General features: G+C 42.2%; 1 protein-coding gene across 1 annotated transcript in view; it reads left to right on the top strand.

The window, feature by feature from the left end:
- Positions 1 to 1432: 1432 nt before the first annotated feature.
- The window catches only part of dennd4b (DENN/MADD domain containing 4B), a 214681-nt gene continuing 200316 nt past the window's right edge, over positions 1433 to 15797 (top strand). Inside the window, exon 1 of the mRNA XM_083645668.1 lies at positions 1433 to 1527. The gene's annotated coding sequence lies outside the window, so the exon portion shown is untranslated. The remainder of the gene's footprint in view (positions 1528 to 15797) is intronic.

The following is a 15797-nucleotide window of genomic DNA, read 5'->3' as shown; positions in this document are numbered from 1 at the left end:
TGAAGCAGGAAGTGACGTTTCACTTTGGCTCTCTGTATAATCGGTGGTGGTGTTTGTTTTCCCCATGTTTTCTTTCTGTAATAAAACAAATGATTTAAATGGCACAGATGTTCTCTTATTTTGCAGCTGACCATATTGAAAAGCTTGCTGCTGACTTATTGTTGGACTGGCAGGTGGCTGTTGGGTCAGATTTGAGAGAGTCTGGATCACCTCCACACATTAAATAGGAACAGGAGGAACTCTGGACCAGTCAGGAGGCAGAGCAGCTTCCAGGGCTGGAGGAGGCTGATATCACCAAGTTACAATTCACTCCTGTTCATGTGAAGATGAGGAAGAGAAACCTCAGTCCTCACAGCTTCATCAAAGCCAAACCGAAAAAAGGGAAACATTTACAATGTTAATGGTGTTATAGCAGTGGTGGTGAAGTGTGCCCTGCCTGTCCTGTCTAGTAGAAGTATATTGTACTATAGTAATACAGTAGCCTACTGTTGTATGTTTTAAATGTCAATTGTTATGCTGCAAAATGAATTGCCGCAGTTCCAAATAATAATCCTATGATTTTCCTATGTAGCTATTCCTACAGGGCTATTTCTAGGGTCATCCTATAATAGGAATATTCCTATACTATTGTTGTAATATTCCTACAGTATTCCTATAGTAGGCTAATCCTAAAGTTCCATCACATGTCAGTTGGTCTTTCTGGCCATTTCAGCAGCAGGCAGGCAGGTAGCTCAATGCCCCATGATCCATTACAACATGTGGGCCAATCACCCCTAATTAAAACACAAAAGCAGTCAAAGCAAAAGCAAACAATAGCCAACATGTGAATCCCCCCAAACACACTTGAAAACATACACTCGTGCTCTCCAAATATAACTAATTTCAGTGATGCCTACTGTAGCCTATAGGCTATTTCTTCTTGTATTATAGCCTACAGAAAGCAACAGCTGCAGCTCGACAGGCAGGCAGAAATGAAACAGTAACCAGCCCACTAGTATCATCATTATTTTAATTGAATTTAATTGGCTATTGTTATTAATCAACTTATCAGACTGTTATTATTGTTATGATCATGATCAGGGCGCGCTGTGTATATTTAAAGGTCCTGTCCTGGCAGCTGAACGGAGCGGACAGCTGCTTCAGCCACGTAAAGCGCCAAGCAATGACAGGAAATGACACGATTCAGCCTTAAAAAACAAAAGAGAAATAAGAAATGTCTTATTTGTCCCCCAAATCATGTTGTCCGGTCTGGTCGGCCTCATTTGTCAAAATGATGCATCTTACCGCGCTCTGTTGCTGCATTTCTTTGAACTGCACTCATTAACCACGTAAGACATATCTGTCAAGGTGACTTTTAATCTGAAAGTCCTGACCGGACGTGCTGTGTGGTGTTGCTTGCAGCTTGACAGCGCTGCTCCTCTACACACCAGCAGCAAACATGGAGGCTAACGGTACATGTGTGGAGAGGAGCTGAACATGCTCCTGTCAGCTGGCCTCGCCTCGGCACACAGCAGCTCACTCAACACGGTAAGACCCGACAACAGCAGTACACTGCAGCGTGTGTTTGTCCTGCATGAGAACCACACACAGCTAGCCTAGCGTTAGCGTACTAAACAGCGGAGTTCAACGTCAAGAGACAGCGACGGTAACACGACATCCGTGACATGCGTCTATTATCGGACACGCCTCCGTTCGACCTGCTCCTGTCCCTTTGCCCCTGCAGATTCTGCACTGACACACACAGCGTCAGCTCACGGTGTTTAAACGTGTTTACCAGTGCATGTCACGTGTCAATTAACGATGCACACACACGGGAGTAAAGTACATTTCATCTCAGCTTAGACTAGTTACCTTCCTACTTGAGTCTGATACTCTGATTCAATACATAGCCTCTCTTCTCCTGTCGTGTGTGTGTGTGTGTGTGTGTGTGTGTGTGTGTGTGTGTGTGTGTGTGTGTGTGTGTGTGTGTGTGTGTGTGTGTGTGTGTGTGTGTGTGTGTGTGTGTGTGTGTGTGTGTGTGAGAGAGAGAGAGAGATACCGCTGGTGGTGGAGGGGAACACCGGTTAGCTGAGGCCGAGCCTGGCTTTATGTCCGATAATGCAACTATGGTTTTGGCTCGGATGGTAATTGCGTCGCAGCACTCTTCGTCCATCACACTGAGCAGCTACATAGACGCGTTGTTTTGCCCCTTTCGCATTGACGTTGTTACTTCTCGAATATGTCTGAGGTTATTTTGGGTGGTGACTGAACGTTATCGAGTCAGAGCGGTTAGGATGTGTCCGATAATGGAACCAGTTTATGGTACATTTCGAATGGTGGTACGTTTTAACCCTTGCTGTAATAATAAGCATAAAATAAATACAGTTTTTGTTATGGTTTTTCCTGGTCTGAATGATGATCTTGACTTTTCCCCCTTCCTTTGAAGGAGTTTCCAAATGGATCTCCTCTTAAAGTCTGAGGTTCTCCATTTTTGTTTATTTTATTGGATACCCATTATATTATTTTTGACTAAAAGAGCAAATATGCTCCACATTGTTTCTATGCTGACGCTTTGGCTAATTCTGGTGTTAAACATCTGTTTCAGTGATAAATATTGTCACATGTGCTGATGCTTTGGTTATTTCTGGTATAAGTCGATGCCAGCTGTAAATGTTGTTGCAATTCCTATTTAAACTTTCATGTGATCTTTTCTATATGGTTCTTGACCTGTATTGGGTTGTTGTACCTTTAAGCACCAAGATGACTGTATTTTCTCTTTCCCTATTTGCATAATTGTGGAATTCTGATTGGATGGCCATCCAATGATGTAATCTTGCTGATTGTCTACATAAGGGCTGTCTTAGATTCACATGTCCTCTTACTCCCTGATGAAGGCTCCTGTGTGAGCAGAAACATGTTGGTGTTTTTTAATCTATAGCCATGTTTAAAATAAAGGCTTTTTAAAAATTTCTACTACAAAGACCAGTGTTGCTGTCGGATTTTTTAAGGTTTGCTCTCTTCCACTCTCCACAAAGGTTTTTTTTTGCGGGAGACAAACTTTATTTTTCTATTAAAGGTCCCAATTCGTGCAGCTGTAACCTCTTAAAAACGTGTGTCTCTGGTCCATAAAACATGATTCTGGATTAATCTGTCGAAAATATAGCAAACCCGTTTGTTGTGACGGAGTTCTCACTCCCTCTTCTGGTAGCTTCCCAAGAACGGCCTGTTTCTATAATATATTCAGAACTAACAGTTCCCATTGGCCGCTGAGGGAGAGCCCGCCCCAGGCTCCCAGCGGCCAATCAGATTAGCGTCTGTGGACCAGCACGCTAGGTTGCGAGTTATCGTTAACTAAACGGTACTACGCTAAAGAGGACATCTCAAAATGCCTAGACTTACCGAATGCACCTCTGCAGTTGCTGGATCACGTACAGTTGGCGTCGCTCCAGCTAGAAGTGTTAATTTTGTGGCTATAGACTAAATGGTGCAGGTAGCTTGTGTGAGAGAGACCCGCGCAGTATGCAGGAGGAAGCTAGTGACGTCCCGATTCCCCCAGATTCCCCTCTGGGCAAACGAAGCGTTTGGGGGTGTGGCTTGGAGGAGACTGCAGAGGGACGCTGGATAGGGACAAATCCAACTGTGGCAGTTCTGAGCGTGTGACCACTCATTACAGGGAGGGCTGACAGCAGTATATATGCATTTACAAGTAAAAACAGCTTTTGCACGGAATGGGACCTTTAACTACTTTAAGTTAACCCATCCACGTGCACCTGGCTCTCATATTTTTAAGTCCACGCAGCGCTCTTCTCTTCATCTATTCTAACAGTTTTTGTTATGTTCTTTTACTTTTGGATCCCTCACCACACAGACATCCCCCCGCAAGCGCGCGCGCGCACACACACACACACACACACACACACACACACTATGGAGTCCTATCGACGTCACTATTCACTGACACATGCGCAGCCCTTTTTTCGTTCATAAACTGATTATTCTGAGTTCAGTAATTCTCATTATCAGTTTATTGTGTGCATGACAGTAAACACACTCATTCTAGGTCTATTCTTTGATCACACTGCACACAAAACCACGCAATTCATAAACAGATCATTTTAATCATGGCTCAGAAATGTTCAGGCAATAATACTTCAGGAAAATAGATACTAATCATTAACTAATGACTACCTACTCATTAACTATGATTAACTAGTGATTGACTAATGCCAAATTTTTCATTAGCTACTCATTAACTGGCTATTAGTTAATGGTTAGTTTACTAGTAACTACTATAGTATTTGTGTACGTTATTGTAAAGTGTTACCATATAATAGGCTATAGCTACAAAACACAAAATAAAAAACCAGGCGATCTTTCAGCATGTAGCATAACGTTTTTTAAATGGCCTCTGAAATGTTTAGGCAATAAAACAAATAAATAAAATAAAAATATAGCCTATGAATGAGGAATAAAGTTAACAAAAACAGAGAGCAGCAGGCTTTTATAATAGGCTACAAAATAAAAAATAACAACTTCACATGTTGCTGTTAAGGAACAGCAGAGCATTAACACTTGCAGCAGCTCATATTAACAATGAAATACTGTCAATAAAATAAAATACATCTGGAACATTAATAAACATTATAGCAGGCTATGTGATTGTGACGCTGCTCACTTTCAGAAGCAGGACAGCTCCTCTAAGCGACATGCTTGATCAACTGGTTGGTTTGGTCACTGGCACCATCTACTGGATGAAAATGTAACATAGAAAGAGATAGAATAAAACAGAAGATAACTACGCGACGCGTTCATGTACGCGCAGTGTTGTGCGCATGCAGATACACTTCCGGTTGCGTAACACTCAAAACTGCCAACGCGTGTGTGTGTGAACGCGTAACGAAATTTCTCCAACACTGGTCACACGTGTACACGCTGGAAGTAGCTGTGCTACGCAGCTTGTTGTTACGCGTGATGTAGTTTGCGCACATCATAGTCCGCGTGCATGTGCCCGCGTGACAAAATTGTTCTATTATCTTCATGCGTGCGCTTACGCGCTCTGGCTGCGCACCCCGCGTACATCATTACGCGTACATTTACGCGTAATGATGTACGCGGGGTGCGCAGCCAGAGCGCGTAAACGCACGCATGAAGATAATAGAACCAATTTCGTTACGCGTTCACACACACACCCGTTCGCAGTTACGCAACCGGAAGTGTATCTGCATCGCGCACAACATGAACGCGTAATTTTACGCGTAAATGTACGCGTAATTTTACGCGTAAATGTACGCGGGTTGCGCAGTCAGAGCGCGTAAGCGCACGCATACACGCATGACCATTACAAGTCAATGGGGAAACTACATGACACGTCAAGCGTTGTGTGACACGTTCAGTCGTAGCTGCGCATGTTTATTGAGTCGTTTCGCACTTCAGATCCGGTCGCGTAGTATCAAAAACTGCGAACGCGTGTGTGTGTGAACGCGTAACAAAATTGACTATGCTACTCAGGTGTCAAAGCATGCGTTGTGTGACACGTTCAGTCGTAGCTGCGCATGTTTATTGAGACGTATGGACCTTCATACACACACACACACACACACACACACACACACACACACACACACACACACACACACACACACACACACACACACACACACACACACACACACACACATTTTAGTTGCATTTATTTCTTTGACCTGCATGCATGCTCCATCATACAGCAGAAAGGGGAACCAGTTACGTTGCATGTAAATTCTCTGATTCCAGCTTCTTAAAAGTGAATATTTTCTGGTTTCTTTACTCTAGTATGACAGTAAACTGAATATCTTTGGGTTGTGGACAAAACAACACATTTTGAGGAAGTAATCTTGGGCTTTGGGAAACACTGAATGATATTTTTCATAATTTTCTGACATTTTATAGACCAAACAATTTATTGATTAATTGAGAAAATAATCGAGAGAATAATCGATTATGAAAATAATCGTTAGTTGCAGCCCTACAAAAAACAAAAACAAACAAACAATTGGAATCTATTGAGTGTCTGGTAAAAATGTGAACATTAACTAACCATTTTGGCCGGTGGACAAACAAAGTTAATTTTGGACCCTGTTATTGCTATGAACATCCCTACCCATATCTCATAATAATATGAGCTGACATAGATGATTCAAGATTCAAGATTTTTATTGTCACTCCGTAGTACAAGTATCACGTGTGAAATTCTTGTGCTGTGAACTCCGTTTACAACATAATACAAATATAACAGGGCATATGAGTGCAAAAACAACAAGAGACACAACAAGCAATAAGGCAGTAGTATAAGACAAGTCAGAGACAGTGGCATATTCACTGCACATAGGTGCACATGTCATGTGCATACTTTGGACGTACTTAAACATTTTAAATTTGACGTATTTGACGTACAGGTGCAAATAGCATATACCTAATTAAACATACAATTAAACATTAGACATACATAATGGTAGCAGCTACAGTACGGTACAGTACAGCCACTACACTATTTGTGTATGTTAAGGCAGTGGTTCTCAAATGGGGGTCCGGGGACCCCCAGGGGTCCGTGGCACTTTGCAAGGGGGTCCGCGAAAAGTTTCCAGAAAAATAAAATTGCAAAAGCTTCATATAGTTCAATGAAAATATTTTATGCTTTAAATCTAAAATGGTTCATGGATTACATTCTAATCTAACAGACATATCAATTTAAAAGTCAAGCACATTACCGTGGAAACAATTAAGCTTCGCCCCAAAATCACAAATCAGAATGAGGGGGTCCCCGGTATATTTTCTATCTTGTAAGGGGTCCTTGGCTGAAAAAACATTTGAGAACCTCTGTGTTAAGGAGTCTCGTGGCCTGCGGGAAGAAACTGTCTCTGAGCAGAGCAACACTAACAAAACACATTTGTTTTTGTTTCGACACATTGAGGTGCAGTCTGGACTGAAGCCAGGTGTGGTCGTGATTCTTGGAATTTATGGCACAACGCCACAACAAGATGTGACAGTTTTTTTTACCCCCTCTCAAAACTCCACATTGGCCCGCTCGCTGTCTGTGTCTCTCTTTCAGAAACACACAGGGCAGCGGAGTGATGATTGAGTGATATCAGAGCCAATCAGAGGCAGAGTAGAACAGATTAGATGTCATTTTCAAGACACGTGATCGATTAAATGCATCGTGATTCGTTGAGATGCACGTGAGGGAGGCGACCGCCTTTCCTCCGAAAGTCCGCAGCCAGGAAAATCACACATCCCACCTACTCACAACCACGGTGTCCGCCTGTTGCTGAATCTCTTGTGTTATTTCCATCAGTCTTTTGTGTTGCTGCCTTCATCTCTGGTGAAACATGTGGGGGAATGCCTACTGCGCCCGACCCCCAAGTGGCCATTCGAGGAACTACAGCTTTTCACTTTACTTCCGCATCATCAGAGGAAAGCCGGGGGAGGTTGACCACTGGTCAAAACTTGCCATTCTCAGCGTGTAGGTTGCTAGCTTGCTAGCGTTGTTGTTGTTGTTGTTGTTGTTGTTGTTGTTGTTGTTGTTGTTTCACAGCGGCGGAGGCATTTGAGAGCGACACACGGGGAGCGGAAGGGATTTCCCTTCACTCCGACTGAAATGGTCGGAGCCAATGGCAGAGCTTATCCTGCTTCCAGTCAGACTAGTAAATGACAAATAGGTGCCCAGATTGTGGCGACACGGGCAAATTCTGACCTAACTGTTCAAGTAATACAAGTTACGTCATATATTTTCTCCCACATCCACGTGATCCAGGCATTGACAAATTGTGACTGTACAGCTTTTTGCTGTTCACACTGATCAGAGATAGACCAGCAGACAAGTTTGGCTACAGTGTGAACAGAGCCTGAATTGCAGATCTCCTGTCTGTCTCCTGTCTCTCTGCCCTGTCTCTCTGCTCTGTCTCTCTGCTCTGTCTCTCTGCTCTGCCCGTTGCTTCTCTTTTGTTGGTTATGATCAAGATAATAATGCGTGGGAGTTGTGTTTGAGCAGATGAGCCTGTGTGTGAATGTTCAAGTGTGATTCTGCATAAGAAGACAGTCTCTCCTCAGTTATAGGGAAGTGGTCTGTGAGGTCAGAGGTCAGGGTCTGAAGGTTTCCACATCATCATCAGTGACATACTTCCTGTTCACTGTAACTGTAGTGTAACCACAAGCTGCTCTCCTGCTGCCTGCACACCCAGCACATCAATCAAACTGTATGCATACATACAGCACCTTTACAAGCGACTACTGCACACCAAAGCAACCCCCCTCCAAATAAATAAATAAATAAACAAATAAGTAAATAAATAACTACATAAAAAATAACTAACTAACTAACTAAATATATAAAGAAATAAGTTAATTGAATAAATAAAATTGAATCAAATAAATAATAATGATCAGCAGCAGTGTAGGAAATTAAAACAGAAATATTTTGGGGGCAACTTTTGCCCCACTGTCTAAAAACTGGGGGCATTTACAAAATTTTGAAACGGTGAAATGTTGCCTTTAGGACACATAACAAAACAACACATGGGGCCACCGAGTAGCTTACTCTGGCTGTTAGGTTACCAGACTCACCCTGTCTGTCTGCATTTCCTCCTCCTGCTATGCAGTTACCCACATACCTGTGTCAAGGGACTGCAGGTTAGCAAGCAACAGCCAGGAAGTTAGGCATTATTTGCATAAACCCCTGTCAACCCAGGTCCTGACAATTTGCATACCCCCGGCGAGCTTCATGACCCCCCTTTCGTTATATTAACCCGTTCTAACTTTCATTACTTTCGGGGGATTATCTATCCTATACGTCACTGACTAAAAAATCTAATCGAAATCGAAAATCGAATTTTGAGAGAAAAAAATCTGAGATTTTATTTTTAGGCCAAATCGTGCAGCCCTGAAACAAACCAGCATGGGTTAAGTCAGCATTACAGATCATCTAGATGGCTTTGCTCGCAGCCAATCACCACAAGCCTTCTTCAATTTAATGTGACGTGTGGTTGGTCCACTACCGCAGCAGCTACAACCCATATGTGACACCAGCGAGCGGAAGGTACCGTAATTCGGCCGTGGCAGTTCTGTGCAGCAGAGCGTCAAAGTATTTTCTTGAAAAAATGTGTTTTGCTTTTTTTCCAATAGTACAAAATATATTATTTGAACTATCCATTCCACATAAAATTGAGTCGTTTTAGAATCAGTAAATAGGTATATTTAGCGATTTAAAAAATCAAGATTTCAGGCTTGAGTCGCCTAGCTGAGGCGACTCAAGCTCATTTGCATGCGGCGTTTCACTGGCTATAATGTCTCTATTGTTCCGAGTTTCGGCCAATGAGTCACATCAATAGAATTCAGCGTGTTACATGGGGCGGGGTGCAAAGCTCTGTTTACAACCCAAGCAGGCGAAACATGGCCGCCAGACAGTGACTCTCTCTCTCGTAACGGGACAAGCCCTTATAACAAAACAACCACTATTGCAATTTGCAATGTCCCGCAAGGTTTCTGAGATTAGGGGAAAGTCTGAGCTGGCGTGGGGAGGAGTTGCGGATTTGTTTGGCGTTAACGTTAGCTGTTGTGTGGTGGCTAGCTGGTTGTGGCCTACCTAGCTAGTAGTTCAGCAGGTAGCCGTCCACAAGCTTGTTGTGACCAAAATCCCCGCATTTAAAGCACTTCATACTCCCAGAGCTTGCGTAAACCATAGAGAACCTCATGCATTACTCAAAATGAAACGTCCAGGGTTTGTGTCTCCAAAAGCAACCCGCTAACGTTAAATGCAAGCTAACATAGCTAGCTGCTAGCTAGTACACAAAGAGTACACAAAGAAAGAAGTGAGTGTTAGCGCAGCGCTGCCGCCATTTTGGCCCGAAAATCGTCCCCTTTTGCGTGGTGTCATCGTCATGGGTGTCTCCAAAATGGCGGGTTTCTTGTGTGCGATTGACTCTCTCCAGCGCTTCTTATCAATAAGTTATTTGGCGGGACATAAACCATAGATTATTCGCCTATTTTCAGATCAACTGTAACAATCAATGAGGGGAAACACACACATCTCTTGTTGAGAACAAAACTTTAGCGTGCTAGCGAGGCCTGCTAGCCACGGTGTGTGTGTGTGTGTGTTTTATTTTTGTTCAGCAGCTCCTGTCTCTTATCAAATCTTTATTCATATTATATCCTTTTATTATTATTATATAAATGAAACCTTTATTGCCCCTCAGGGAATTTTCTCTGCACAAGGAGCCCAAAAAGAACATAATAGGCACACATGTAATAATAATTACAATAATCCAGATGAGAAGTGATAAAAGCATGGATACCTCAAAATTAGACCATGCGTACCCCATTTGATAAGATTTTTGCTTTCAGATGTTTTATTACAGAAAGTTTATGAAACCCATCACCTAAACAGTAGGCTATTACATTCTATCATTGTCTTACTTGTGGCCTGTGTCCCAGTGTGTCAGAGTGACAGTTATCAGCTGTTGGGAGTGGTCAATGTAAATGAGGAGCCAATGTTCACTCCCCCTTGGCTGGCTGTCCCAGGTGTGAAAAACTTCTCAAACTTTGAGGGCTTTTTTCTCAGTTCCTGCTTTTCAGAGTGTGAACAATCAAATAAGCATATCTCCTTCAATTTTTTTCAGATTACAATGTGTGACACATCATTTGAAAGCTTACAGTCTGCCATTTCAGAATCTGTAAAAATCTGAAAAATGCCCTCGGCCTAATTGAGGGTCAAAACACCAGCTGGTGTCACATATGTGGTGGTGAAGTCGATTGCAGTGTATGTTACAGAGTTGCCGTTTCTGTTTCCCGAGATGCCACCAAAACGCTATGGAATATATCATTCAGAGCTCCGCTTTGTCCGAGTTGACGTCACAGCCACATCAAAATGGCGACTTGTATCGTTAATGGTAATCACAGAATTATTATAGACGTTTGTTAATGTTTTAGCACAAAATCTGATGTCTTAATTATGTAATGTTAACATTAATATGCGTTTGTGTCATCGATGTTTCGCTCTGATTAGAGCAATATGTGAGATTCAGCATTCGGTTAGCATTGTTCGCTAGTAGGTAGCTACAATGCTAACAACACGAGTTGCTATAGCAACCTATAGCCTGTGTTTGGTTTTTCCCCCTGAGCGGGAGGTGCAGCGTGAACGCAAATCTTTCCGGGCCGGAAGTTCCGTGTTGACACTTACGTGTCTTGAATCCGGTATCAGTATCCCATCAAGGTGCTGGTATTGGTACTGGTATTGTAGTTTTTTAAATGATACCCATCCGTAGTCAGCCCATCATGATTACTATTCATATGGAAACAATTCATAGGATTATTGTGATGTTGATATCAGCCATATTTTCTAGCCAGAGTTAAATATTGTGTTTGTTTGATTGATAGTCACGTGTGTGTGTGTGTGTGTGTGTGTGTGTGCACGTGCATGCATGCGTCCATGCGGTTCTCTGACATGCTCGTTGCTCAATACCCTCTGCCGATCTGGGGAGAGTTGTAGACTAGCGCATGCTTCCTCTGATACATGTGCCAGCTGCTAAGTGAAGGATTTCTGAGTGGGTTTTAGGGCTGGGTCGGTTTGAAAATTTTAAAACCGGTTCGATATTGCCGTCTAAACCGGATCGAACCGGTATACCGATTTTTTTTGTAATTTAGGGGCGGCTTTAGCTCTGGAGGTAGAGCGGGTCGGCCAATGACGCAAGGGTTGGCGGTTCGATCCCCGCTCCCTCCTAGCTGCCGTCGCTGTGTCCTTGGGCAAGACACTTAACCCTCCTTGCTCCCGATGGTGTGTAGGCACCCTGCGTGGCAGCCTGCCGCCATTGGTGTATGAATGGGTGAATGTAGACTATCTACTCATTGTAAAGCGCTTTGGATAAAAGCGCTATATAAATGCAGACCATTTACCATTTACCATTTAAATTTTTTTTTTTTTTTTTTTTTTTTCAAGCAGGGCTCCCGAGTGTGGCCCATAACTGTCTGTAGTGCAACTTCAGTCCACCTGATAGCGATAATACACCTCTAAGCTGGTATTGTCAACCAGCAATGATACTGAATAAAAAGAAGCAGGACACCTGTGTAACAAACACCCTGTATTTATTAGGGATGGGCATTTCTAGCAAAAACACTATTCGAAATTCGCTGGCCAAATTCGAATTTAATTCGAAATTCGAAAATAAAAATAAAAATGTAATTTTTTTTTTTTTTTTTGTGAGTGAAATGTTGCATTGTCTCCCCTGATTCTAAGTCTACGGCTTTATTAATTAATATAAAAAGCTTCTGCTGTGGATTTTTAGCTCAAACAAGCATTGCACCACTGAAGTAAAGAACATGTTACATGACATTGACATTTTCGAAAATAAAAAACAGTTTTGACAATCATGAGTGGTTCATTAAATATTTAGTAGGCTCAGGTCTGAGTGCCAAAGGGGTGCCAAAGTCACCCCCTCTCCCTCTTCATGGGATTTCATCCGCCATTCATTTTTCCATAAACCTTGCTTAAAATGCTTATAAAAATTGTTCTACTTGCTCAAACCAAGCGATTTCTTAGAATCAGGGGAGACAATGCAACATTTCACTCAAATTTTTTTTTTTTTTTTTTTTTTTTTTTTTTTTCCGAATTTCGAATTTCAATAATAAAAGTCGACCTTGATAATAACAACGATTATTCGAAAATTCGAAATTCGATGCCCATCCCTAGTATTTATTTCTCATAACTATTCAGCTCAACTTTTCTTCTAAACATCAAAATAATAAATGAAATAAGACTTCTGCCTATAGTGCAACTTGAGAAAAAGGCTAATAAAAACACAAGCAGTGCAATCAGAATGGATTGGCTTACAGCTGAGCTGCCTTATAAACTTCAAAAAAAAAAAAAACTTCAAAAAAAAACTTAAAAAAAAACTTTTTTTTTTTTTTTTTTTTTTTTTTTTTTTTTTTTATTAGGTTTTTTCGGTTTGCACGTGATCAAACCGGTTTGGGCTCGTATACCGAACCGAACCGGTAAAACCGGAAATCGACCCATGCCTAGTGGGTTTGTATATGCCTCACTATCCATGAGTTTGCATGCTAGGGGTGCTCCAAAAAAAATCGATTCTTGAAAGGATCGCGATTCTTAATGCCACGATTCCTGGATCAATTCCAAACTCCCAAGAATCGATTCTTCAATCGTGGATGTCTTTTTGAGCTGCACGTGAAGGCATCACTGCGCCGCAGAACCAATGGTGTCTGTCGAGAAAAATCTTGTGATCTACTCGTCATAGGAAGAGCGGAAGTGCTCTTGGCTCAGACGGGCTTGGCTCAGAGCCACAAGCCAACCTGCTATGAATGGTCACATAAACAGATGGAAATAAAATGTGTCAGACGATGGTTTTGTACACGGGACTCGGGAGACAGAGCTACAGTTGCAGCAGACAATAGTGCTAGCTAGCGTTAGCTGGCTGGCATGAATGAGATGGCTAGTTAGCATTTTACAACAGTCGTGAAAGCGGCTAGCCGCTCGCAATCTTCAAAAAGTCCATGGACTATCTGGCTGTCGTTATGCATGCTGTCTGATAGACCATTTATAATTTAGCAGCTATCTGAATATGCGGCTATGGTTTCAACTATCTGTGCTTCCTTTATCAGACTACAGCTAACGTTAGCTGCTCAACAACATCCAGTGTGTCTAACATTAGTAGTCATGTGCAGGTGTTTATTCAGAACACTGTCAGTGTCTGCCCACTGTCATCAGCCTGCCTTATGATGTTACACTGTGGGATATGTCCACCACATCCATATGATAATATAATAAAATAAACTATTTGTATAGCACCTTTCTTAACAAGGTTACAAAGTGCTTGTACACTAGAATAAGCACACACAAGACCAAATGTATAATAAGGCAAAACAAGCACAGAAGAATTAAAAAGAAATGTAAAATCACACATGAGAGATGAGAGAACTCCTTTATCTTCCTTCACCTCTGCTGGCTCTCCTGTGTGGTTCTGTGGGTAAAGCATGGCATTAATAATGCCAGTGTGAGCAGTTTGGATTCCCTCTCCTCTGGGGCAGTCAGTAGTTGAGTATTTGCACTTTTACTTGGAATTTGTGTACTGCCACAGTGCCACCACCTCTTGGACATAAGATGTGTAGTTATACTCGGGTTAGTGTCTCCCCCCCAAAGTCTATAAATCCCTCCTATCTGAAGAACATAATGGCGAATTTGCGCCTAGTTTGCAAAATTTTAGGCCCTGAATGTAATACTTCAGAAGTTGAATTTGAAGTTCAGCATGAGTAAATTTGACATTTTTTGTCTTAGATTTGCCTTTGTGTGTTATTGCAATATAAAACTACATAATTGAGAATCGATTCTAGATTCTGGAATCGAGAATCGTTGGAATCGAGAATCAATTCTGGAATCGGATCGTGACCCCAGGAATCGGAATCGGGATCGGATCGTGGCTTAGTAGGATCGGAGCACCCCTATTGCATGCTCCGGCTCAAAGAAATATCAACATGGTGGCGCTCGTGAATAGTGCTGAAACTATCGATTATTTTAGTAATCGAGTATTCTACCGAATAATCCATCGATTAATCGAGTAATCGGATAAGAACCCTTTTTTGTGTTTTCAAAGGCTTATCGTAAATATACACCAAAAAATAAGATACATCTCTTCAAATAAACAACTACATTGGTTTCTTTCTTAGAAAAAACAACATTTTTATTTTTAAATTGCATAGAACTGGCAGTGGCACCATTCATCTTTTCAACCTGACGTTTGAGTTCTTCCAGTGTACAGCAACCGTTAAATAATATGAATGAATGGCTTACTAGCTAGTTTACATCCTTCATTTACCTTACAGCTGCATGAGGCAACTTCGCACATTGCTGCTCTTTCTCTCTCACACACACTGACTCTCTCTTTCTCTCTCACACACCAATAGGCTAGTGTGATCACACACACACACACACACAACGCTGTTAAATTACCCGCTAACGTTAACGTTAGGTTGAGCTTTGTATTTCTCACAGAAAACGGCAAGCCACATCAAAAAAATGCAGCGTGAATGCAGTTACTAATAGTCATATTGGCAACGTGGCAAGCCAGCAGCACAACTACTACTAGTCTTAATATCAAGTAGCAATCATTAGCATACATTTACATTAGCGTTGTGTATAGTTAACGTTACGTTACTTTGCTCCGCTCGACGTAGATGCGCTGGTGGATGCGTAGACTGGATGTTTACGGTTCAGGTGCTGAAGCATTGACGAGGTACTGTTGTGATATGCAAGTATCGTTACAGTACTTGCACACCACTGAGTTTGTGTCCTTTTTCAGCGTGAAATGGTCCTACACTTTAGACAGTTTCGGTCGCTTTGTCGGCCCTGGTTCTTCCCTTCCCGGCTCCTCCTGTCTGCTTTCTCCGCCGCCTCGTTCCATTTTGCGGGGTCCGCTCGCTATTAGCTCTGCCTCTCTGGTCTGTCTGCGATCATGTGTTCTCACGTGTTTACACCCATATGTTTACACTGGAAGAGCGCTGTGCCACACCAGTAAGCGTCCGTGAGAAACACAGTCTCTACTCTCTAAATGCCGTGTCGAGGCAAATCATTTTGGCCTCGATCATTTTAATTATTCGAGTTATTCGAGGTACTCGAGGAATCGTGACAGCCCTACTCGTGAACGCCAACTTTAGGCTTCAAAACGTCCCTCAGAAGCCTGTGGGTGAAGAACACTCCCTGCTCCATGTCTGTGTCACACATGGTTGAGACAGCTGTACTGTACTGTACTGTACTGTACAGTGTGTACAAAACATGCAGGAGG

This window comes from Poromitra crassiceps, assembly GCF_964638095.1.
Source record: "Poromitra crassiceps genome assembly, chromosome: 1".
Taxonomy (NCBI): Eukaryota; Metazoa; Chordata; class Actinopteri; order Beryciformes; family Melamphaidae; genus Poromitra; species Poromitra crassiceps.
The sequence above is the reverse complement of the archived record's forward strand: the minus strand, read 5'-3'. Positions and strand labels throughout refer to the sequence as shown.